Source organism: Lampetra fluviatilis, chromosome 24 (assembly GCF_964198595.1).
Source record: "Lampetra fluviatilis chromosome 24, kcLamFluv1.1, whole genome shotgun sequence".
Taxonomy (NCBI): Eukaryota; Metazoa; Chordata; class Hyperoartia; order Petromyzontiformes; family Petromyzontidae; genus Lampetra; species Lampetra fluviatilis.
The window spans coordinates 8,139,133-8,165,378 of NC_136298.1; the positions used below are offsets into that span (position 1 = coordinate 8,139,133).

Sequence of the window (26,246 nt, forward strand, 5' to 3'; positions counted from 1 at the left end):
AGAAATAAAATAATAAATCACGACGTTTCGGAGGCAACACAAGCTTCCTTCGTCAGGTGTAAAAAGGCACAGCCCCATACTGGACCATCTGTGAACAAAAACGAGCTTCATAACTCATCGGATTCCTCCTTCGGCAGCCTAAATAGAGACACTGATTATGACATTCAAAGTCAAACGGCCGCCGCCGCGACGATCTCTTAAAGAGCGACCGCCGGGGACACGATACATCGGTTCGTTTAGGCCACAGTGCGTTCAACCATGAGAACCATTACATACATACTACACTATACACTATACTATACACTACATTATACACTACACTATACACTACACACTACACTACACACGACACTGCACTATACACTACACTATACACTACACACTACAAACTACAGGATAAACTACACTACATTACACACTACACTATACACTACACTATCCACTCCACTACACTATACACTCCACTATACACTACACACGACTATACATTACACTACATTATACACTGCACACTACACTATACAAGACATTACACTATACACTACACTACACACTATACACTACACTATGCACTATACACGACTATACAATACACGACTATACAATACACGACTATACGCGACAGCAGTGGTTCTCAACGGGGGGGGTGGTACGTGGCAGACTCCTGGTGGTACGTGGCAATGTCCCAGGGGACACTTGCGGCGATTTATAAACGTGCGAGATGATATCGTACATGAGAGTCATCGGTGAATAACCACGTGTGAATCTGTCAAAATAAAATAACTACGATAACTTTTTTTATGCGTACGGCAACGTAGAACGATATAAAAGACCTTTCGTAAGCAATGCGGTTTCCAAGAGTAACCAGCGGGCGAGAACAAATGACGTCGCACGTGGTCCGTTGAATTTCGTTTTATTCGCTTGCAGCTACTCGCGAGTTAGGATACCTCACAAAATGTACAATTGGTTCAAATATTGACGTTCATTCTTCATACATTTATTTCTCGGAACCACGTTGGGTCAGGCAACGGGGGCAGCAGCACTTCGGCTGAAACTAAATTCAACAAGGGGGGGTTACAAGAAGCCAAAAAATTTACCTGTAAAAACAAAGTTTTTCACTATAAATCCTTTATATGCGTGTTCAATGGGCCACAACCCAGCCCACATTGGTCTTTGAAACGGGCGGCTAGAGTCCTCTCGTCCTCTGGCTTGAGATGGCTGCCACCTATGGGTCAGATGATTGCCTGCCACCATTAAGCAATTGGTAATTAAATATAAAAAAATTTTACCTAAAGTGTAAAATTTTGGAAAAAAATTTTCACTAAAAGAAATTGTCACGCACAACGAGTCTGTGTGCAAAATGTCAGCTCGATTGGATCACGGGAAGTGGGTTAAAAAACGACCGAAAGATTTGCACGGTCGTAAGTGCGCAAGCAAGCATACTTAATATAAAGGATTTAAAATTAGGTTGAGAGCCAACCTGGTCTAGGCCGAGGCTCACTCGCTGGACTGGGTTGTTTTTTTTGGGAGATCAGCGAGCGCTGCCGCTCAGAAACGATGACTCGCAAAATCCAAGATGAAGAAACTCTGGGCAGGATTTAAAAAAAAAACGCAAAACAAGGAACCCGTTTTGAGATGCGTGCGGGTCAAACAGGGGGCCCCAGGGTGGGGCTTGGGAGTGGACGAGACCTCGACATCAGTCAGGCAGAGAGAGAGGAGGGCTGAAATGGGATTCATGAGACGAACGCGATGGTATCGTTTTTCATCCACTCACCGGAATATTTTACATCCTCGATCTATTCTTTTGTCTCGTCAAGCACTCCGCTGGCTCACAATAAACACGACTCCCTTTCTTTCAGCCCAAAGTGCCATTCGTGCGCAGGGGGGTGGGGGGGGTCAGCTGTTGAGATGCTGTCTCCCTTCCAAATATGACGTTACATTTCGAAGGGTCCGAGTGCTACGCTGAAGCCAATAAAAAGCTGCACATTAAGTGCAGGTCCATATTAAATACAGGGTGTCCATGAAGACCCTATTATTATTATTGAACTAACGGTGCATATATATGCTTTCACACCTTTTCGGATTTCTTTGCATGGGGGTCTTCGTCAAGTCAAAGGTTTCACCAAAACAAGAGTTTAAAGGTCTGCAAGATTTACGAGATCGCGCACGCGCACGTGTGTGTGTTGTGTAGGGGGCGGCAGTGACAAGAATAACTCCACGGATGCCGCAAAACGCGTTCCGGCAAATGCGGCCGACAGATTTGAGCTGTGCAGAGACATTGACGGTGCACGTGATGAATCCAGCGCTTAAGTTGTCACACCAATGAATATGCCATCCGATTATACTACTGCATAATTCACCCTAAATCGCTACGATTTCAATGAAATAGATCGGGACTTTACGGACACCCTGGAGAATGGCTCCGTTGTGCGACCGTCGGTGACCGGGCCGAGACCACCCCCCTCCCGACGCTTGAGAAACCGGTTTCATCACGGGCCGTGGCTGAAACGTGGATTTCAGCCTCGGCTCTCGTCACCTCTGACCTCCAGCTCATCGGGCCTCCGCATGGCTTTTGTTTCATTTTTTTTATTCCACCGTCAACTTCATTTGAGAAGACAACAATTAGTACGACGAGAATAATGACAATAATGCAACGTGCCTCCGCTGTTTTGACTTGTCGCTGTGTTTGCTGTTGTCGCTGCTGCTAAGTCTTTTGTGAAGCTGTGCGGGCAGCTGATAGGGCTATGTGGCTTTGCCAGGCAGATGGGGTTGACCACAACCCTCCCCCTGTCTTATTATGCACGTGTACGTGTGTGTACGTGTGTGTGTGTACGTGTGTGTGTACGTGTGTGTGTACGTATGTGTGCGTATGTGTGTGCGTACGTGTGTGTGTACGTGTGCGTACGTGTGTGTGTACGTGTGTGTACGTGTGTGTACGTGTGTGTGTGTACGTGTGTGTGTGTACGTGTGTGTGTGTACGTGTGTGTGTACGTGTGTGTGTACGTGTGTGTGTACGTGGGTGTGTGTAGGGAGCGGTAGTGTAGCGGTTAGCGCGCTGCACTACGAACCCAGTGACCCAAGTTCGATTCCGGCTCACGGCCAACAGCGGTGACGATTATCTGAACCGGTCCTGGGCCTCCCCTAGGTCGACTCAGCCTTAAATGAGTAACTCATTCGGTATGTAAATATCGCCACTGGGGAGACAAAGGCCGGGCGTGGTGCTGGCCACCCACAACCTCGTGCGCCGTTCCGGCCTTCATTAGGTGCTCGCTAAGAGCACTTTCCCCAACAGTCTGTTAAAGGCTATATGGGAGATCTTTGTCTTTGTGTACATTTGTATAACGAAGAGCTGACAAAACAGCTATTGCCCCAGCAGTCGATCATGCTACGGAGACTCTTTGTATTTGTGTGTGGAGCTGTAGCGACGTGGTAAGTACACTGCACTAAGAAGCCAATTACCAGGGTTTGATTCCCAGCCAAGGATAACATCTGAACAAATCCTGGGATTCTCCTAAATCAACTCGGCCTTAACACGTGGCATATTTCTGGCACAAAGCTGCCACTCGAGAGTACCACCATGACGTCATTATAAACATGAACAGATCCATACAGCGAACAACATAATTAAAAGCGAGCTGTGGCTGTGAGTTTGCTGTTAACGATGACTCTCCATGCCAGAAATGTCAAAAAATCCATGTTTGATTAGAGCACATCCGCAGGCAAAAGACAACCCAACACATGCAGGAGAGTAAGCGGTGGGTCTGGGTTGAAACCCATCGCTCGAAGGGTCCATGGCTGGAGCCCAAGAACAACAGTGGAGTGGCGGCAGCCGAGGAGGTGTGGAACGCGTCCAAGAAGACCCTCGCCAAGGAGACGGAGCGGTGCAATCGGCCGGGTTGCCGCGTCACAGGATCGCAAGGAGGTGGCGGCAGTGGTTCCGTCAGGCCTTCATCCAGCAGTGGATTGATGGGGACTGATAATGATGATGCTCATAATACAAAATAAATAAATATATTTAATTCAATAATAATCATAAAAACACTAAGAGGAACTCCGATGGTATCTTCCTTGACAAGGACAGTGCGGACACCGCACGCGCACACCCTTCCTGAAGGGTCGTGCGGGCTTCCATTCACTTACATAACGATCCATCAGGCCGCCGCCAACCCTTCCCTCCCTCCCCTCCCGTCCCTTCCCTTCCTCCCTCCCTGAAACGTGCCACAGTATTCACTCACTCTCCGAGAGAGAGCGACAGGCAGGCACGAGGAGGAATCACACAATCAGCCAAGCTCTGCGATCCTCTATATACAAAGGTGTTATCAGCCAAATAATGAGCGTTTACATTCACTTCTATGTATGTATGTATGGTGACGACGGTCGTGGGAAAGAGGTAGTTAACATTGCGCCACGGTGGCGAGATGTTAACTACCTTGCCTGGTCTACAGGAGGTCGTGGGTTCCATCCCGACCCTGACACCTCGTGGTCGCGTGGATTTTTCCTCGGATCCTCCCGTTTTTTCTCCACGTTTAGAATCAACGTGCGTACGTAGCCAACCGTGCGAATCGGAGGTGCGGGCGGGGGGGAAGGACAACAAACTAAACACGAAAAATGAGTTTTCAATACACATTGATGCTGTGTTTCAATGAACATTGGAGAGAGGACCCAAGCCGTGCCGAGCCTATCTTAGGACGGCCCGGCCCAGCCCTTGACGGATTCTTGCTCCAATGCTTCAGAGAGCCACAGAACCCGTGCAGTGTGGAGAGGCCCGTCATCCAGCAGTGGACTGAAGTGTACACATGTACACAGTGGACTGACATGTAAACAATGGACTGACATGTACACATATAAACAGTGGATTGACATGTTGACATGTACACATGTAGACATGTGCACGAGGGGCAAGGCGCCGGGATCGTAACGTGACGAGCGATAACGTGGAAATGGAGGAGCAGGAAACGACCGTGACGGTCCACCGAGTCAGGAGAGACGAGAGAAGTGTGTGGATGGCAAAGGGCGACCGAGCGTCGAGTCCGTGCGGAATCGAAATTGCGTTTAACGAACAACAGACGAAGCAGTAGCACCACCACCAGTAACCTTGAGCATCACAAGCAGCACCAACCACCACTGCAGATAAAAATCACCACCATTATCATTACAGCCAACACCAGCACCAGAATCATCACCAACCACATCATTGCCACCACCATCGCCGCCACGACCAAAGACACAGATCCCCCCATTTCGCCTGCTGTTGGCGAGGACCTATGAAGGCCGGCATGGCGCACCTATGAGTGGCTGGGTGGCCAGCACCACGCCTGGCTGCCTTCGTCTCCCTAGTGGCAAAGTTTAGACATTGCACCAAGTACTCAATTGAGGCCGAGCCAACCTAAGTGAGGCCCAGCATCGGTTCAGATAATCATCGCCGGTGTTGGTAGCCTTGAGTGGGAGTCGAACCCGTGTCGCTGGGTTCGTAGCGCAGCAGGCGCCAACCGCCACCGCACCAGCGTCCACCACCATCACCGCCACCCCGTGGCATCAATTTGCGGTGGGTCGCTAACGAGCTGCGAGCGAGCGATCCGAGCGAGTCGGGGCGTGCCGCCGCGGCCGCCGCTCTCCGCCACGCGCGTCACCACGTTTCACGCGCTCCACGCCCGCAGTCCCGCGACGCCCCGATCGATGCAGACGACGAGGATATTTTTAGGTGAACGGTAAGAGTGCGACGGTTTGGTGGGGGGGGGGCTCCGTGACCCCCCCCCCTCGCGCGCCATGCGGTGCCGTGCGGTGCCACGTGGTGCCGTGTTTTCCCAGTCTCTCTGGCAGCGAGACACTTCCAACACCTCCACCACCCGCTCTCCCGGCTACCGTCGTGACGTGCTTCCCCCACCCCCCCCCATATTTTAAAGCACAAGCGGGGGGGGGGGGTGCGTTTTATAATACTAGGAAGGCGACTCTCCATACCAATGCATCACGACATCGGGGGACACCAAAGACCACCACCAGCTGCCCAAATTAATCTTCCAGCTGCCCGTATTAATCATTTCTCAATTTGCAAAGCAGCACGTTCGTCATAATCCTCTGGAAGACCGTGGCACTCCACAGCGATACCGCATTCTCTCGCTCATAAGATCATTCCCCACCCACCCCGCTGCGGCCACTCTCGGAGATTTCTGTAACTTTATATTTTACCCCCATTGTTTCCCCGGATTGTTGCATCTTCCTGAATTTTAGCTTTTCCAAAGCTCGGTGTGCATCTCACGGCATCGTGAGGGATCTTAAAAATCAAGGCGTACGCTACTCAATGAATGAAAAATGTGTTCGCGAAGCAGTCCATCAACAGGCGTTGCGAGTAATCACAAGCAGCCGGTCACTCCATTAAATTGCGTCCGTCCGCTCTCCCGCTCAGGTCACCCAGTCTCAAAAAAAAAAGAGAAATTTGAAAATTTGGAGATTTTTTTTTGTAGAATTTTTTGGGTTTGCTTATTTGGTGTTTAGGCCGTCGAGTTATGAGCCGAAATGTCGGCCAAACGCCATTCCAATAAATTAAGTAGTATCAGGGCAAGATGTATTATTCATTTATAACATTTTGACATTTTAGAAGTGGCTTGTGTGGCTCAAAAACGCAGAGCTAAACGGCCATCATTATCGTGAATGCTGCAATTTAGCCAACGGAGTCCGCGAGACTGCACTGTAAACCTAAATGGCGATATTTGAGAAACAATCAAAACGCGGGAGCAAAAAAGGGCACTCGAATAAATTCATGATTCCAAGTGTCCTGACGGATTCATCAAACCACAAGGTTGTGGAGCGGAGGCGGGGCTGGAGAGGCAGTGGGTGTGGCTATTGAGTGTACAGGCGGTGCAACTGCCCCGAGGAGGGGTGGGTAAAGTGGATACAGGAGGGGACTCGCGCTTCGTTCCCTTCAACGCCTTGCGGCAGGGCCCACGCAAAAGCAGGCAGCGGAGGAGTGGATCTTAACGCATCTGGTTTAAAGTGCAAACATATTTCACCCGAATGGACTTTAACCTTTCGCATAGAGAGAACGTGGCGAGGCTGGTATTGATGGAACGCGGTGGTGCTTGCCGCCCAACTGCCGATACATGACTGTTGTCGTTGTTATTCTCACGATGACATTTTTTTGTCTTTTCCTCCCTCGTGTTTTTTTTTTTCCGACTGTTTAACACGTAGGATTTCGCGACCGATATTATCCACAATAAATGTTTTTTTTGGTTCAGATAGCGTAAATATAAATGCGTCGTTAAACCCGCCACAACCAATGATTATGGTTTGTCAAATAAACAATACGTGCCAATTAGTTACTACTTCAGCACAACAATGTGTTGGAGAGTAAACCCACATTTACAATGTATGTTTTGCTGGTGATTTAAACCAGCAGTTTTTTGGTCTTAAATACCTTACTAATTGGCCTTGTTGTGCGGTAGCAGGTTTAGCGATACATTTACATTCAAGCAATCTGACCCAAAAAACCCTTTCTAACGGTTCATTTCTGTTTAACACGTAGGCTTTCGCGACCAATATTATTCATAATCAACGTTTTTGGGTTAGAATGCGAATTTCCCGATGATGCTGGATGCAATAACCAGCTAAACGTCGTACTCAAAAAAATGTAAATGTTGTGGTTTCACGCTTCAACACACCGGTGGGTTAAAGCAGTGAACTATTTGTCTTTTGTTAACGTGACACTTTTTTGTTGATTGGCCATGTCGGGTGGTGGAGGGTTACGCCACATTTATAAATAACGCGATTTAACCCAAAACGTTGATTATGGTTTATTTCTGACTATAAAAACAGTCTCAGAGAACAGGGCGGCCCTTCATATTCAAGCACGGTCCGCGGAGGCGGATATCACAGAGCTACCTATCAAATTCAAGTGACCTCTGAACCCGCGCTGTAGGGGGCGGCACTTTCCCACCCGGTATGTACGCGAGGGCAATGTTCATCGCATGACGGTGAAACCGATATTTTGAATTCTCAGAGCTGGGAGTTTTCCAAATGAAGTTGTAGAACCGAATTTTATGCAATTTTGTTGTTGTTTCTGCAGTCACCGATGAGACCCATCAACTCACCGCACTTGAGAACCCGGCATACGTTGAAAGTTCAACGCTTATTTTACTTAACCAGGTGAGAACCCGAGAGACGGGGATGAGTCTCACTTGCGAGCGCAGATCTGGGTCGCCAAATGTCGGTGGTGTCAGAGGATGTCCTGGGCCTCTCCTAAGTCAGCTCAGCCTTAAATCAGTAGCTGCTGTGCTGTGCGCTAAAACATCAGCAGGCACTGGAGAAAGACAACGGCGGAGAGGCCTGGCGCTAGCCATACCGATTATCAGGTTGTGTCGAGCTGGCCTTCTCATTGGTTGCTTGTTAACAGCCACTTTCCCCAATGGCCTACATGGCCTATAATGGGAAAGAGGGTGAGCGAGTGCGTGCGTGAGAATGTGTCAAGAATTTTCTTTGAATGTATGTGTGAGAGAGACGGAAAGAAAATGAGGTGTGTCCATGGGTGTGTATATGTGTGCGAGTATGCACCCGCATGTGATTATCTGAACCGGTCATTGGCCTCCCCTAGGTCGACTGAACCTCAAATGAGTACCTGGTGCAGTGTGTAAACATCGGCACGAGGGAGACAAAGGCGGCCGGGCGTGGTGTTGGCAACCCACCCTCTCGAGTTCTGCGCCGGCCTTAATAGGTGCTCACTAACAGCACTTGCCCCAAAAGTCTATTCAGGCTATACGGGGGATCTTTGTCCTTGAGTACGCATGCAAGTGGGTGTCCGTGTATTTGAGGTGTACGCGTGTGCAGTTATGCGTGTACTATAACCGTGGGGGAGGGGTAAGTGCGGCGGTTAGGCGAGCTTGCGCGACGACCCCGGCAACCCGAGTTCGATTCCCGCTCACGAACAATAGGTGGGGAATATCTGAACCGGCCGTGGGTCTCCCCGAGTTCAACTCAGTGCGCCGTTCTTGCTTTTCTAAAGTGCTCACCAACGGCACCTGCCCCATGGGTTTGTGCGGCTATGGGGCAGATCTTTGTCCTCATCTTTGTCTGTGTGGCTTTTCTTGTACACGTGTACAGTGACCAGTACATTTCCTTTTCAATCTCTCAAAAGACAAAAAGAATAGGACGCTGGCGGGACGCGCCTCTCTCTCTCGTGGGTTTGTGTGTGTGTGCGTAATTTCACAAATTCTTTGCGTAATTGAATTTCTTTTCACGCGCGCGCGCACGCACACACGCACATAAAGACAAAAACCCCTCGCATAACCTAAACAGACTTTTGGGGCAAGTGATGTTAGCGAGTGCCTATGAAGGCCGGCTCGGCACACGAGGGGGTGAGTGGCCAGCACCCTGCACGGCCACCTTTGTCTTCTCAGTGGCGATGATAAACACACCGCACCAGGTACTCATTTGAGACATAGTCGACTTAGTTGAGGACCATGACCGGTTCAGATAATCATCACTGGTGTTGTAGCACAGCGCGATAATCGTTGCATGACCGCTCCCCGCACGCGCGCGCACACACACACACGCCAACCAAATCGATAGACAGAGAAGAGAAATCTAAATAAACCCATACCAGGCAACAACAGAAAACCCAGTTTAACACATAGGCTTTCGTGACCAATATCATCCATAATACAGAATTTTTGGGTTAGATCGGATACATATATTCGTCGTTAAACCTGCCACCACCCGACACAGCCAATTAGTAAGGTTTGTCACATAAACAGAACGTGCCGATTCGTTACTAGTACAGCACACCGGTGTGTTGGAGAGCAAAGCCACAACATTTACAATCTGAGTACGACGTTTTGCCAGTAATTACAACTAGCTTCATCAATGTAAAACAGGAAATTCCTGCACTGAACCACGGCTTGCAAAGCTTTGTGAGGGCGTACTGAGACGACGAACGCCACGGTGCTGGTTGTAGAGGCAAAGTGACATTGGACTTGCAATCCAGAAATCCTCGGTCCGATTCGGGCTGCCAGCGTGCGGTGGCTGGTTGGCGATGGTGGCGGCTACACTGCACACGGGAGCTGCCTGCCGCCTGTAACCCAGCAGCGCTGTGGAGGCAGCAGCGAGGGTTGGTGGATCACCGCTTCTTCGAGGGCAGTCGAGGAGGAGTGCAGCAATTGGACTAACTGCCATCTTCTTGGTTCTTTCGGTAAAGTCACGTAGAAGGGAAATAATAAAATAATAACAAATAAAACATTTTAAAATACAATTGTATTTTATTATGTTTTATTTTTTACACTCTCCAACACACCGGCGTGCTGAATTGTATTTTGTTATGTTATATTTTTATGTTTTATTTTTATTATTTTATTATTTCCCTTCTACGTGACTTTACCGAAAGAACCAAGAAGATGAATCCCTGCAGTCACGAAAGCTTTAAATCGAAATTTAACTGCCATCTGTTTCTGTCTTGTACGGGGATCGAACGTTGCCTCACTCCACACTCCCTTTCCCTGAGCGTTGAGGTGCAAAACCCCGTATGCGCTGGCTCTGCCCAGCAGAATGCAGTACAGCAAAGTGTGGACTGATACCATCTATCCCTTCTGTATGAGATCGAGTGTTGCCCCCTCACGCACATGAGTTTTCTCCATGGGTTTTCTCCGGTTTCCTCCCACACGCATAAACACTCATCGTTAATTGGCGTGGCAGGACCCTCTTGAAAAAGGGTCCTACAACTCAGCGTGGCTTTCCTGGATAAATAAATACATGCATCGTTGTTGTTATTATAGCTGAAACAATAGAGCAAGTTGCTTAAATCCTCACGCCACCTCTGTTCACCCAGCAGTACAAAAGTGCGGGGTAAAGTGTGGGTGCGCTCCCCGCTCCTTTTTAGAAAGTTCATTGTGGCCAGCGGGAATCAAGCGTGCCAAAACAACCCATCAGAGGGGCTCTCCGGAGCTCCCTCGAGCGGAGGGCCTTCTGCCAGCAGTGGCGTGAGAAAGCATTTGTAGTAACCGGCGACAAGTCACGGTGCTCGAATTGCAAATGTTGTGGGTTTACACTCTCCAACACACAACCGGTGTGCTGAACTGGTCACGAATTGGCACGTTCTGTTTACGTGACAAAGAATACCGATTGGCCGTGTTGGGTGGTGGCGGGTTTAATGACACATTTATATTTACGCGATCTAACCCAAATAACAACCTTCATGATGGATAATATTGGTAGCCTACGTGTTAAACTAACCTGAAACGGCATTGGAATTCCAATTGTCTTGATTATTTGTTTTTATTCTTTAGTTGTCAATGCGGTGTTACTGGCGGCTGTGATGAACACTCGAGCGACAGGTGACAGAAAATGACATTTAAAGACAAAACATGTAGCAGGAGTAAAATCGCAGAGGCAGATGAGTATGGTTACAATAACGAGCCCGCTCTTCCGGTTTCAACGCGGTCCCCCCGTGGCGTACGGTGACATTACCTGTCCAACTTTTCACCCAACTCACTCAGACAGCCACCAACCGCACATCGAGTGACTTAGGCAACCACCCAACCACACAAACACACAGGAACCTAGCTAACCATCAACTCAGCCACTCACCCACTCAACCGTACAACAACCGACACACTCGACCGCGCACATACTTGACTACACGCCCACCTACCCAACCAAACAAAGACAAAGATCCCCCAAATAGTCTTGACCGACTGTTGGGGCAGGTGATGTTAGCGAGCACCTATTAAGGCCGGCATAGCACACGAGAGGGTCGATGGCCAGCACCATGCCCAGCTGTCTTTGTCTCCCACATGCGGATGTTTACACGCCGTACCAGGTACTCATTTAAGGCTGAGTCGACTTAGGTGGAGGGGTGGGGGGGGGCAGGACCCGCTCAGGTAATCGCCAATGGTGTTGACTGTGTGCAGGAATCAAACTCGGCTCATCGGGATTGTGGTGCAATGTGCTAACCACTACACTACCGATACCCAACCACACACTCACTCAACCACACACACACAGCCAGCACACACCCGACTGCAATCACACACCCCATTGCAATGACACAAACTACATTATCACATTCCTACAGAGGGAGCTGTAATTCTAGGAACGTTGGGTTGCTCGGTCAATGGCCAGGGTCAACGGCGGCGTGGTGTATTCCGCAAATATGGCCAGCTGTGAGGGCGGGCACAAGCCGGCGTGAGTAGGTTAAACGTTGAGTTTTATAAGGGCACCACGGGGTGATCAGCCCCAACGCACCCAGCCCCACCCCTCCCACCCCCACCCTCCACACCCAGCCCCTCCCCACTCAGCCCCTCCCCTCCCCACTCAGCCCCTCCCCTCCCCACCAAGGCCCCTCCCCACCCTCCCCTCCCCACCCAGCTCCTCCCTCCCCACCCAGCCCCTCCCTGCACGACGTACACATTAATCCCCTGTGGGCTGGTGTAACCAGGAGGTTCCTACCAGTATCATTATGTATTGGAGCACAATTACAATAGAATTACAATAGAATTACAATAGAATTACAATAGAATTACAATAGAATTACAATAGAATTACAATAGAGGAACGTTCATTATTTTAATACAAGAACCTAATTTGCTTCTTGCCTCATTTGTACTGCATGCCTTGCGTGTTGTTTGTTCATCTTGTTCCATTCCACTAGAGCCCGGAGTTAACATTTGCGTTCTTATAAACACGCGACTTGATGCGCGTATAATGAGCATAAACACGGACACTAAGAGGAAGCTGGGTGACACAGAGGTCAGAGGCATGGAGACGGCACCTCAGAGTACCTGGGTTTGAATCCAGGTGATAGACGCCCCCGTGATCTAAACCGAAATTTCAAAGCGCGACCAGTTCATGGTCTCAGTCTCGTCACCAATGACTGCATGCGCAAACAAAAAAAACATCGTGTTAAGTTTGTTTTGTCACTTAATGTTGCTGAACTCCAGCACTGAGACTGAAACATTTTCGTTTGATTGATAATGATACAAATGAATGAATTTACTTATTTATCCAGGAAAGCCACACTGAATTGTCGGACTCTTTTTCAAGCTGGTCCTGCTGCTGTGGTGACGAGATGTTAACTGCCTCGCCTGGTATGCAGGAGGTCGTGAGTTCGATCCCAACCCTGACGCCTGCTGTATATTCGGGGTTTGCATGTCTCTCCCCCTGTGGTCACGTGCATTTTTCTCTGGGTCCTCCAGTTTTTCCCCCCACATTTAGAATCAACATGCGCTTAGGGTATTTTGCTGCTATATATTTTCACGTGATAAACCACTTCTTTGAGCTTCTGAAAAAGAGCTATACAGCTCAGTGGGCCTTACCTGGTAAATTCAATTTTTTTAAGTCAAATTCGATTTTTAAAAGATGTTTTCAGCCAATTAATGATGACGAGTCATGTTCATTTATTCACGTGTGGGAGGAAACTGGAGCACCCAGAGAAAGCCCACAAACGCGAGGGCGCGGCAACACTCCATTACCGTACAGATGGAAAAAGATAGAGATTTAGTCAGCTTGCTGTACCGCCTTATCCTTACTAGCCAGGGAATGGCACTTCCTCGTCTGCCCAAGGGTAGAAGGGACTTTCACGGACATGTGTGCGGTGATCCACCAACCCTTGCTGCTGCCTTCACACAAGCGCTCGATTACAGGCGGGCACGTGCGAAGCCACCACCGCCCAAGCGTCCGACCAACATTATTTTAAGGGCACATAAAAGGTGTGGCCCTCGTGAGGACAGAGAGATGTGTTTGATCAGACTTCGGAAGGAGTTGTGTGATCTCGCCTGCCAGGGCTGCTCTCTCAGGCACTGCCGGCTCAAGACTTTCAAACGGAAAATTAATCTGATGACATGATCCCGATAAACACAAACATTTAACACGACTGCAGAAAAATATCCAATTCAATAAAAAAAATATGAAAAATCCATGTTAATTGACTCACAAATCCTAGCAAGTACAACGTCTCACAAAATACCAGAGCATGCCCAAGTACGAATGGTCCCTCTCACCTTGGGCTATCTCCTGGACCTTCAAAAAAAGCGAAGTCAAAAGTGGCAATGTTTTCCTTCACAAGATGTTTGCAAGGGGAAGCAGCAGCAGCTGCAGCTGCAGCACATTAGCCAGGGGCATAGCGAATGAATGAGTGTGCAGGCAGTGTAACTGCACCGGGACACACAGGCTGCAGGGGGGGCCCAGGCACCAGGATTTTTCATTGGCCAAGGTTCCCGTGCCAATTGCGCTAAGCCCCAGGTCGGAAAACCATGATAACAAGAGACATTTTTTCCCCGAATTCGGTAACAAAAATCTAAATATTTCAAGAGCCGCCAATGCACGCGAATGCGAGCGGGTGGTCATTTCAAAAACAACGTCACGAAGCAGTCCTGAAAGAGCCGCGTGCGGCTCCGGTGCAGCAGGTTGCCGACCCCTTGCGCTAAGCCAATGGCATCAAGCGAGCACCCATGGCAGCAGCGGCAGTAGTAGCAGCAGCGGCAGTAGCAGCAGCAGTAGCAGCAGCAGTAGCAGCAGCAGCGGCAGTAGCAGCAGCAGCGGCAGTAGCAGCTTCTCTAAGCAACTTTCATCGCCCCTCGAAAATCGTTGCAAGCGCCGTTGGCGCTTCGCTTGGAGAAAAACGTGCGACCGCATTTCTTCCTTTCCCTCGGTGTGAGCATTACGTCACCTTCACAAGGCCTTTGGCTGCAAGAGTTTCAAAAAGCGCTCGCAAGCAGTAACAATACGGCTTTCGGTCTCCGTCGACATTCCCCGCGCCAGCAATAACAAAATAGCGCGACGTGGCCGCGTGGGGCTCAAGTGGATTCATAATGACGAGGTCAGCGACAGCTCAGACTGCATAGCTTGAGACCCTGGGTCAAAAATCGAGGAGTTTCGCCTGCCCACCTGTGTTTACGCTGGGTTCTCCAAGAGGGTTGAGTGATGAGTTGGTCCACTTGCCAACGATATACACAGAGACTCAGAGAGGCTCAGATAGAGACCCATATACTCGCGTACAAAGAGACCCATATCCCTACATAGAGGTCCGTGCGCTCATAGAGGATCACAGGCTCACGTAGAGAATAACACTTATTATATAGACCTTATAAATGTACAGAACACAAAGATCCCCATATAGCCTTTAACAAACTGTTGTGCAAGCGCTGTTCGCGAGCAGCTATGAAGGCCGGCACGGCACACGAAGGGGGTGGGCGGCCAGCACCATGCCCGGCCGCCTCTGTCTCCCTCGTGGCGATGTTTACTACACAACACTGCACCAGGTACTGATTTAAGTATAGACTTACACAGACACCCAGAGTCACACAGCTTGATCGCGAGGAAACCGGGTTCTCTGGTTTGGCGAGTTGATGGCCTCAGTCTGGTCATCAATGACCGCACAGAGAGAAACATATTTCTATATTTGGTTTGGCATTTGGCAAAGTTCCAGTTGTGAGGATGACAATATTGCTTTGCCAAATGGAAAACAAAAACTCTTAGCAGGGCATGTGGGAAGGCACAGCACCACCTTAGTGTGGATAAGGGGGAACCTGACGAGGTGTAACCTGATAAGGGGGAACCTGAATTCAGATGTAGTTGTGTAACAGCATCATCCAGGGCACTCTCTCACACAATGTGGTGCACTGCTCAGCCGACGGAATGAGTCACGTGATAACCACGATGCCCAATGCAAGCAGCGCAAGTGAAACCAAAACGTAACAAACTGTTAAAAATGTTGTGATGTTACCAGGTAAGGCCCACTGAGCTATATAGCACATTTGGCCATAAATTATAGCTTAACGAAGTGGCTTAACGTGTGGAAATGTATTGCAGCCAAATACTCTAAACGCACGTTGATTCTAACTGTAGAGGGAAAAACAGGAGGACCCGAATAAAAATCCACGCGATCACGAGGAGAGAGAGAGACATGCAAACTCCAAATATTTAGCAGGCGTCAGGGTCGGGATCGGAACCCACGAACCTCCTGTATACCAGGCGAGACAGTTAACATTAAGAATTGGGCAAGATATAAGTGTGTCCCATGCGACGTCTTATTTTAGAACAAAGCCGGAACAATAAACGCAACAGCCAGGCGGAATGAGCACGTGGCCCGCATTTCATTCATTTCCCCAGCAAGTCCTTTTATAGTCAAACTGCCACACATTTCTTTTCACATCCCAACGGACTCAAAAATTAAGCAAGTTCCGACCGAGGGGTTTGGGTTTTTTTTTCTTTGCACAGGAATGTTGTTTGTGTTTGAATTTTTTTTTTGCGGGATAAAACTTACAATCGTTGCTACCTCGTGCCAGCCGACGCAACGCGGCTTAAGCAGTGTACAACACGACTTAAAAAAAAACTCATTATTATTTCAAATTAGCTTACGGCGTGTGATCAGCGCGGCGCGTTCGGACTCGTATTGGTGCACAATAACAAATGTTCAATTAAAACACGCGCTGATTTTTTTTGCAGCGATACGACGCTCCACCCTCGATTCGTGGCGATCGATTCTCCACGCTCCCAACATGATTTGGCGTTTGGCTACGTACGGCGTGAAAGAAGTTCAGCGTACATACGTACATACTTTCTGCTCATTCTTGTCTTTTTGTGTAATCGGTGAACAAGCACCACCTCACCCCCCTCCCTCACCACCCCCTCCCTCACTCCCTCCTCCCCTCTCCGCCGAGCAAGCGGTAAATATTGAGGGGTCGTATTTAAACTCACAGTGGCTTCCGTTGAAGGCAAACAAATGCATGTAGGTATGTAGAACTTCTTTCGCACCGTACATAGCCAACCGTGCTAATTGGAGGTATGAATAAAACACAAGGAGGCGTGATCTTGAATCTAGCAAACTTGCATTCGGAGTGAGTGGCACCGTCATGTATATTACCTGCTGTGGCCATACGGATCACAAACACTGACAAAGAAAATGGAACTAAAGCTGCAATGAATAACGGAGAGGTGCATGCTGGGAATACACGCCTGAGTTGGAATCCCCTGTCGGGTTGCCGACTCGGCCAGGAATCAAACTCAGGTCACTCGGTTCATAGCGCAACGCGATAACTACCATGCCACCACTCTGCACATAGCGTCCCACACCGACCGACAATGGAGGTTGTAGGGCTATAGTAGAGAGCGAGACGCAAAGAGACACAGATACAAAAAGGGATATCGAGAATTGGGTATGAAGACCCCATCCAGCAGTGGGTAGATCATGGCTGATGATGATGATGATAGAATTGGGAGCACTGATGATTTACTATGCACATGGTGCACACGTTTAAAGAAAGCGTTGGCCATGGTAATGTGGAACTTCCATCAGCGGGTTTGGACGAGCCATAGAATGACGGGGATGGGGAAGTACCAAAGAGAGGAACAATACAAACAACGCAGTAAGAACAGTACGGACCAAAAATAATTATTCTTGAATTGAATCGAATTCAGAAAGGTTTTTCTACATTTGGAATTTTGGCAAATTCATATTCATGGCTTTGCATGGGAGAAAAGCAGAGTACAGTATCCGGAGAAAACCCACTACACACAATCAAATGTCTGTTCATGAGGGCTCACGAACCCACTTTCTGTACTGCCATCTACAAGCCACCTCATAGGTGATCCATTGACCCTTGCCAACAACGCAATGGATCAAAGCCAAGTGGAACAAAGCACCACGGGGCAGAGTGGCAAAAAAAAACACTTAGCCCATTTTTTTCTCCTCAGTATTGGTGTTTGTACACCGCACCAGTTACTCGTATCAGGCTGAGTCAATCTAGAAGCAGCCCAAGACCAGTTCAGATATCACTCGTAACTCATTGATGAGAGCCGTGGCCAGAAATCAAACCCAAATTGCCCAGTTTGCTGCTCCACCACTCCCCATTTATATACCCATAACATTTACATACACAAAGACAAAGATCACCCTGAAAGCCTCAACAGACTCCAGTACTGTTAATGATGACCTATGAAGGTCGGCATGGCACACGGGGGGGGGGGGTGGCCAGCACCACGCCCGGCTGCCTTTGTCTCCCTAGTGGCGATGTTTACACACCGCACCAGGTACTCATTTGAGGTCGAGTCCACCTAGAGGAGGCCCAGGACTCATTCTGATAATGGCTACCACTGGTATTGGTCGTGAGTGGGAATCGAACTCGGGTTGCTGGTTTTGTAGTGCCACACGCTAACCACTGCACTACAGTTCACCATGCAAACACACCAGGGACGTGCGGTCAGGGGAGGCAGGGGAGGCAGAGCCTCACCTGCCATACTCCAATGAAAATAGCTGTTACGAAAAGTAAAAAAAAAAGAATTAAAAAATATATACATTAAGATTTCTCCACTGATCTGTATTATAAATGTCATTTATGTACGATTCCAATCATTTTTATAGTAAAAAAATCGCCAAATTTGCGGAGTTCCGCTGCAAATACAGGAAGAGACAAGAGGTGAGGCAGCGACGAGCTCAGCCTCCCCTCTGATTGCGCAACCCCTCAGTAACTGGATGGAACGCAGGCAATAAGCGCGTGCCTGTTACTATCTAAGTATGTCACCAATGTAATGTTTGTAGACCCCTTAATTTCATGTCCTCACCTTCCATACTACAGGTAACTTATTCACGTATGTGTATAAAGATATTTAAGCTCGCTGGTCTCGTCATGAAACTGCAATAAAAAAGCACCAGGGGAGGCAGCTATGACATCTGCCTCACTGAGGGGGACGTGTCTAACATGCCCCCCTCAGTGAGACCACGCCCCCTCAGTGAGGACACGCCTCCCTCAGTGAGGACACGCCCCCCTCAGTGTGTGAATCTGGCTCTGAAACGAGCCATTGACCTCACCGCACGTCACTGAAACACACACACACGCTTCTGTTTATCATCACGCTGTTCCACTTAGGCAATAGCTAATCGATTTACTTAATCGAAAATCGAGAGACAACTTCTCAAATGTCTGCACTTAATTCTTGAGATAATCAATTCCAGTGTATCAGACATTTGAAATTAGAAATACACTGAACAAAACCACACTTTTTACACAGAGCTCTCATACCGAACCCCTTTGCCACCACCAGTTCAACTCCGCTGCTTTCTTTCACCTCAACACAGAGCCCATTTATTTACCCACAAAATCCTCAAAGAAGTACCAGAGACTCTTCTTTCATGTAGATCCTGCGTTGGGATGTTTGGTCATTTTAATAACGAGTCTGTACTATAAACTAAACTATTTTTTATTTTACCAGGTAAGGCCCACTGAGCGATGCGGCTCTTTTTCAGATGCGACCTGGCTGTCACAAAGTGGCTTATCACGTGCAAATTTAGAGCAACCAAATACTCTAAACACACGTTGTTGATTCTCAATGTGGTGGCTAAAAACCGGAGGACCCGGAGAAAAATCCACACAACCACATGCAGAGCATGCAAACTCCAATTATACAGCAGCAGGCGTCAGGGTCGGGATCGAACCCACGATCCCTCCTGCATACCAGGCGAGGTAGTTAACATCTCGCTACCATGGCGCCTCTTCCTGTATGTTGGCCGATTACCAAAATCACCGGGCAAGTGCCTCAACTCGCACCTCCAATTAGCACGGTTGGCTACGTGCTGGCAGTTATAGGAAGCTAAAGCAGCAGGGTTGTTGAACCTGGATAGTGTCTGGCCGAGTGACCATCCTAATTGGCCGCCATCGGGCAGCACAGCAAATCGACGGTTGTACTATACTGCTATGTTCACCGCCTGTACAAAAAAAAACCTCAATGGCCAGCGTGGTGAAGTATGGCCAAATAACCCCCCCCTCCTCCCATGTAACATGTGAGGGTCAACCCTCACATGTTACAGCGGCGGAATGAATGCCTAACTATCAACCCCTTATCAGTGCCCTACCTTATGACAGACCAATTCAGACCTTATTGGTCACCCCGTGCCCCTCATGAATCTCAACGTTCATCCTACAAAGTCCCAGCGCAAGGAGAGAAACACAAACAGAGGGACACAGAAAAAATGTGTTTGACCGTAATTTAAAACGACTGCACGCCGCGTATGGACCTGAGAACTCAATTTCCCTGCACAAGAATACGAGGCTTAAACCGTGTGGGTTGACAGCAACGTGAATGGAAACCGCAGTACCCGGAGAAACCCTCCAAAGTCGTACGAAGAGGGAGACGCAGCAGAGTAGCACCAACGCATCCGTGGAGAAAAGTGCCCGGCAGAAAGGCGAGCGACGTCGTTCATCGCCGATTAATATCGTTTACGATCACGATAGCACGTTACGCGATGAGTCCCGAGTGAAGAATCGACTGCCTTCGATGCGGGTGCAGTACTGTCAAGGTGTGTGCATCGCGTCAGATGGCTCAGGCTGTCGGAACGGAGGCAGGGCACACGAGGCAGTACAACGAACAGGGCAGTACAGATGAGACGGAAGAAAGGCGGCCCTGCAAAACAAACGGCAGACAACATGCGGAGTACAGAGAGTACAGACTGGACAGCCAAGCAGAGGCAGAATGAGCGGTGGCAGAAAAATAAGAGTACAAATAATGAGATGGGCAGTACGGACAAGACAGTACTGACAATATGGTAATATAGGAGAGGAAGGCGGTGAGAGAAAGAGACAGTAAGAGACACGGCAGTACAGACAATACATTATAAACTATGAAGGCAGCACATTATGTACTCTGACAGTACAGACAATAAGTTTGTACAGTCAGTAGAGTTTACACTGTGAAGACAGTACAGCCAATAGAGTTTACACTGTGAAGACTGTACAGCCAATAGAGGTTACACTGTGAAGACTGTACAACCAATAGAGTTACACTGTGAAGACTGTACAGTCAGTAGAGTTTACACTGTGAAGACAGTACAGCCAATAGAGTTTACACCGTGAAGACTGTACAGTCAGTAGAGTTTACACCGTGAAGACTGTACAGTCAGTAGAGTTTACACTGTGAAGACAGTACAGCCAATAGAGTTTACACTGTGAAGACTGTACAGCCAATAGAGGTTACACTGTGAAGACTGTACAACCAATAGAGTTTACACCGTGAAGACTGTACAGCCAATAGAGTTTACACTGTGAAGACTGTACAGCCAATAGAGTTTACACCGTGAAGACAGTACAGCCAATAGAGTTTACACTGTGAAGACAGTACAGCCAATAGAGTTTACACTGTGAAGACTGTACAGCTAATAGAGTTTACACCGTGAAGACTGTACAGCCAATAGAGTTTACACTGTGAAGACTGTACAGCCAATAGAGTTTACACTGTGAAGACTGTACAGCCAATAGAGTTTACACTGTGAAGACAGTACAGCCAATAGAGTGTACACTGTGAAGACAGTACAGCCAATAGAGTTTACATGGTGAAGACTGTACAGTCAGTAGAGTTTACACCGTGAAGACTGTACAGTCAGTAGAGTTTACACTGTGAAGACTGTACAGCCAATAGAGTTTACACTGTGAAGACAGTACAGCCAATAGAGTTTACACTGTGAAGACTGTACAGCCAATAGAGTTTACACTGTGAAGACGGTACAGCCAATAGAGTTTACACTGTGAAGACGGTACAGCCAATAGAGTTTACACTGTGAAGACTGTACAGCCAATAGAGTTTACACTGTGAAGACTGTACAGCCAATAGAGTTTACACTGTGAAGACTGTACAGCCAATAGAGTTTACACTGTGAAGACTGTACAGCCAATAGAGTTTACACTGTGAAGACAGTACAGCCAATAGAGTTTACACTGTGTAGACTGTACAGCCAATAGAGTTTACACTGTGAAGACAGTACAGCCAATAGAGTTTACACTGTGAAGACTGTACAGCCAATAGAGTTTACACTGTGAAGACAGTACAGCCAATAGAGTTTACACTGTGTAGACTGTATAGCCAATAGAGTTTACACTGTGAAGACAGTACAGCCAATAGAGTTTACACTGTGAAGACTGTACAGCCAATAGAGTTTACACCGTGAAGACTGTACAGCCAATAGAGTTTACACAGTGAAGACTGTACAGCCAATAGAGTTTACACAGTGAAGACTGTACAGCCAATAGAGTTTACACTGTGAAGACTGTACAGCCAATAGAGTTTACACTGTGAAGACTGTACAGCCAATAGAGTTTACACTGTGAAGACTGTACAGCCAATAGAGTTTACACTGTGAAGACTGTACAGCCAATAGAGTTTACACTGTGAAGACTGTACAGCCAATAGAGTTTACACTGTGAAGACTGTACAACCAATAGAGTTAACACTGTGAAGACTGTACAGCCAATAGAGTTTACACTGTGAAGACTGTACAGCCAATAGAGTTTACACTGTGAAGACTGTACAGCCAATATAGTTTACACTGTGAAGACAGTACAGTCAATGGAATTTACACTGTGAAGACTATACAGCCAATAGAGTTTACACTGTTAAGACTGTACAACCAATATAGTTTACACCGTGAAGACTGTACAGCCAATAGAGTTTACACTGTGAAGACTGTACAGCCAATAGAGTTTACACTGTGAAGACTGTACAGCCAATATAGTTTACACTGTGAAGACAGTACAGCCAATGGAGTTTACACTGTGAAGACTATACAGCCAATAGAGTTTACACTGTTAAGACTGTACAACCAATATAGTTTACACTGTGAAGACTGTAAGGCCAATATAGTTTACACTGTGAAGACAGTACAGCCAATGGAGTTTACACTGTGAAGACAGTACAGCCAATAGAGTTTACACTGTGAAGACTGTACAGCCAATAGAGTTTACACTGTGAAGACTGTACAGCCAATAGAGTTTACACTGTGAAGACTGTACAACCAATAGAGTTAACACTGTGAAGACTGTACAGCCAATAGAGTTTACACTGTGAAGACTGTACAGCCAATAGAGTTTACACTGTGAAGACTGTACAGCCAATATAGTTTACACTGTGAAGACAGTACAGTCAATGGAATTTACACTGTGAAGACTATACAGCCAATAGAGTTTACACTGTTAAGACTGTACAACCAATATAGTTTACACCGTGAAGACTGTACAGCCAATAGAGTTTACACTGTGAAGACTGTACAGCCAATAGAGTTTACACTGTGAAGACTGTACAGCCAATATAGTTTACACTGTGAAGACAGTACAGCCAATGGAGTTTACACTGTGAAGACTATACAGCCAATAGAGTTTACACTGTTAAGACTGTACAACCAATATAGTTTACACTGTGAAGACTGTAAGGCCAATATAGTTTACACTGTGAAGACAGTACAGCCAATGGAGTTTACACTGTGAAGACAGTACAGCCAATAGAGTTTACACTGTGAAGACTGTACGGCCAATAGAGTTTATACTGTGTAGACTGTACAGTCAGTAGAGATTACACCGTGAAGACTGTACAGTCAATAGAGTTTACACTGTGAAGACAGTACAGCCAATAGAGTTTACACTGTGTAGACTGTACAGTCAGTAGAGTTTACACCGTGAAGACAGTACAGTCAATAGAGTTTACACTGTGAAGACAGTACAGTCAATAGAGTTTACACCGTGAAGACAGTACAGCCAATAGAGTTTACACTGTGAAGACTGTACAGCCAATAGAGTTTACACTGTGTAGACTGTACAGTCAGTAGAGTTTACACCGTGAAGACAGTACAGTCAATAGAGTTTACACTGTGAAGACTGTACAGCCAATAGAGTTTACACTATGAAGACAGTACAGCCAATAGAGTTTACACTGTGAAGACAGTACAGCCAATAGAGTTTACACTGTGTAGACTGTACAGTCAGTAGAGTTTACACCGTGAAGACAGTACAGCCAATAGAGTTTACACTGTGAAGACTGTACATCCAAGAGGTTACACTGTGTAGACAGTACAGCTAATAGAGTTTACACTGTGAAGACTGTACAGCCAATAGAGTTTACACCGTGAAGACTGTACAGCCAATATAGTTTACACTGTGAAGACTGTACAGCCAATAGAGTTTACACTGTGAAGACTGTACAGCCAATATAGTTTACACTGTGAAGACTGTACAGCCAATAGAGTTTACACCGTGAAGACTGTACAGGCAATATAGTTTACACCGTGAAGACTGTACAGCCAATATAGTTTACACTGTGAAGACTGTACTGATAGTACAGACAACACAGTAAAGGCAAGGCAGTACACACTGCTGGCAGACAGTACACATGGGATAGACAGTATGGATGAGATAACCCAGTACACACAAGACAAGCACACATTAGAACTAACAGTTAAGTCGGTACAAATAAGATCATATAAACAAAATAACAGATTCTTTAATCGGATCGTCGTTAGAAGGGATGGGAGCAAAACCATTTTAATTAAATCAAACGTCAGAGTCCACATTTCTATAAAATGTCAAAAGTGTTTTCCACTTTTCGACAGATGAGCTCAAACCTGTTCGCCTACCGATCACAGTAAACAAAAACACATCGGCGGACATTCCACATTCCCATGTCGGGGATCAGTACATTCATGAAAATACAGCTCCACTGCTGGGTTTTAATTTTATCTAAACCCTACAGTGTCACATATAATAATACCCCGTGAGATGGAACGTATTCGTTCGTAAGGCTGGAAAGGACCAGGGGGAGAGAAGCGTCGGGTGGCACTAACAAACTAGTACTCCGTTTTAGTCCAACCCGAGGCTGCTGCTGCTGATGATTGTGATTGCGAATGGTGGCTCTTTATTGCGAGCGTCGGATGTGTACAGACGAATGCGCCGCGTTATTACATCGTAAGTGTTTATTTATTTTAATGTAACACGCAGATGTGAACAGCACGATGCTCATGCGGGGCCTTGCCGAGGAGGCTCGTGAAAGCCAGACGAACATCGTCAACCCCAACGTGAGGAGGTGTGATGATGGTTGTGATGGTGATGATGAGGGTAATGGTGACAGTAAGGTGATGATGATGAGGGTAATGGTGACAGTAAGGTGACAAGGTGGTGGTGGTGATGGTGGTGATGATGATTGTCGCGGTGTTATGGTGACGAGGAATCGCCGATGAGGATGGTTGAAATGGATGATGATGGCGATGATGATGGTGTAGTGGGAAGAATTGTTTGTAAGTTGAGGATGGGCATGATGATCATCATGATGACGACGATATTGATGTGTATTATTATAAGGCAGACCATCGATGATTATGATGTAGAGACTGAAGGAGCGTCGTCTAAGAGACGGAGATGATGGTGATGAAGTTTAGTATAAAAGGACGATTGGTCAGACTATAGATGATGGAGATGATTAAAATACGGAGTGCGATTAGTGTAGCTATTGATGATGTTGCTGATGAATGTGATGATGGTGGTTATGGTGACAGAGCCCTCGACTCTGGCCGTCAGACCAGGCCCAAGCCAACATCGGCGGCGCAAACCCTCGTACAATAGCACAACCGTCACCACCACAACAACCACCACAACAACCACCATCACTACCACCACCACCACCACGCGAGAGTGAGGAGGAGAGCGAGAAGAACGACAGCTCGGGAAACAGGGCCGCGTCTATAGCCGCCCTCTTGTCCATCACACGAACCACCACCACCACCTCCCACCCCTCGAGCGGCATTTAAACGAACCGAACACCACCACAACCATCATCATCATCACCACAACCACCATCACCACCACCACCATCATCATCACCACCATCATCATCACCACCATCATCATCATCGCGTTCACATCACCACCGTCTACAACGTTGGCCCCCTCCCTCCCCACCATAACAACGAGCGATCAAACGACCCCTCCTCCTCAACCACCGCCAATTCCCTTTCAACAAAATCATCAACACCCCCCCCACTCCGACACACACACAACCCAACATATTATCTAAACGTTTAGTGTCACGTAAAAAACACACGCTCGCTCGCCTACACGTACAGAATTCACAAGATAAATATGTATCATCGCTATTGTGCGAGGATGAAGATAGTAGGGGGAGGAGGTTGATTGGGGTGGTGGTGGTGGGGAGGCAGAAGGAGGTGGTGGTGTTGGGGAGGCAGGAGGAGGTGGTGGTGATGGAGAGGCAGGAGGAGGTGGTGGTGGTGATGATGGGGAGGAGGTTGATTGGGGTGGTGGTGGTGGTGGTGATGAGGAGGCAGGAGGAGGTGGTGGTGATGGGGAGGCAGGAGTTGGTGATGGGGAGGCAGGAGGAAGAGGTGTTGGTGGTGATGGGGAGGAGGTTGATTGGGGTGGTGGTGATGGGGAGACAGCAGGAGGAGGTGGTGGTGGTGGTGATGGGGAGGCAGGAGGAGGAGGTGGTGGTGATGGGGAGGCAGG

At 47.7% G+C, this 26,246-nt stretch overlaps 1 protein-coding gene and 1 long non-coding RNA gene across 2 annotated transcripts in view; one reads left to right on the top strand and one right to left on the bottom strand.

Annotated features, from left to right (window-relative positions):
- The window catches only part of GNG7 (G protein subunit gamma 7), a 261,780-nt gene that overhangs the window by 233,889 nt on the left and 1,645 nt on the right, over positions 1–26,246 (bottom strand). The gene's annotated exons all lie outside the window — the stretch shown is intronic.
- Positions 24,796–26,246, top strand: part of LOC144941117 (uncharacterized) — a 36,560-nt gene continuing 35,109 nt past the window's right edge. The window contains exon 1 of the long non-coding RNA XR_013639223.1: positions 24,796–24,805. This is a non-coding gene — a long non-coding RNA (uncharacterized LOC144941117). The remainder of the gene's footprint in view (positions 24,806–26,246) is intronic.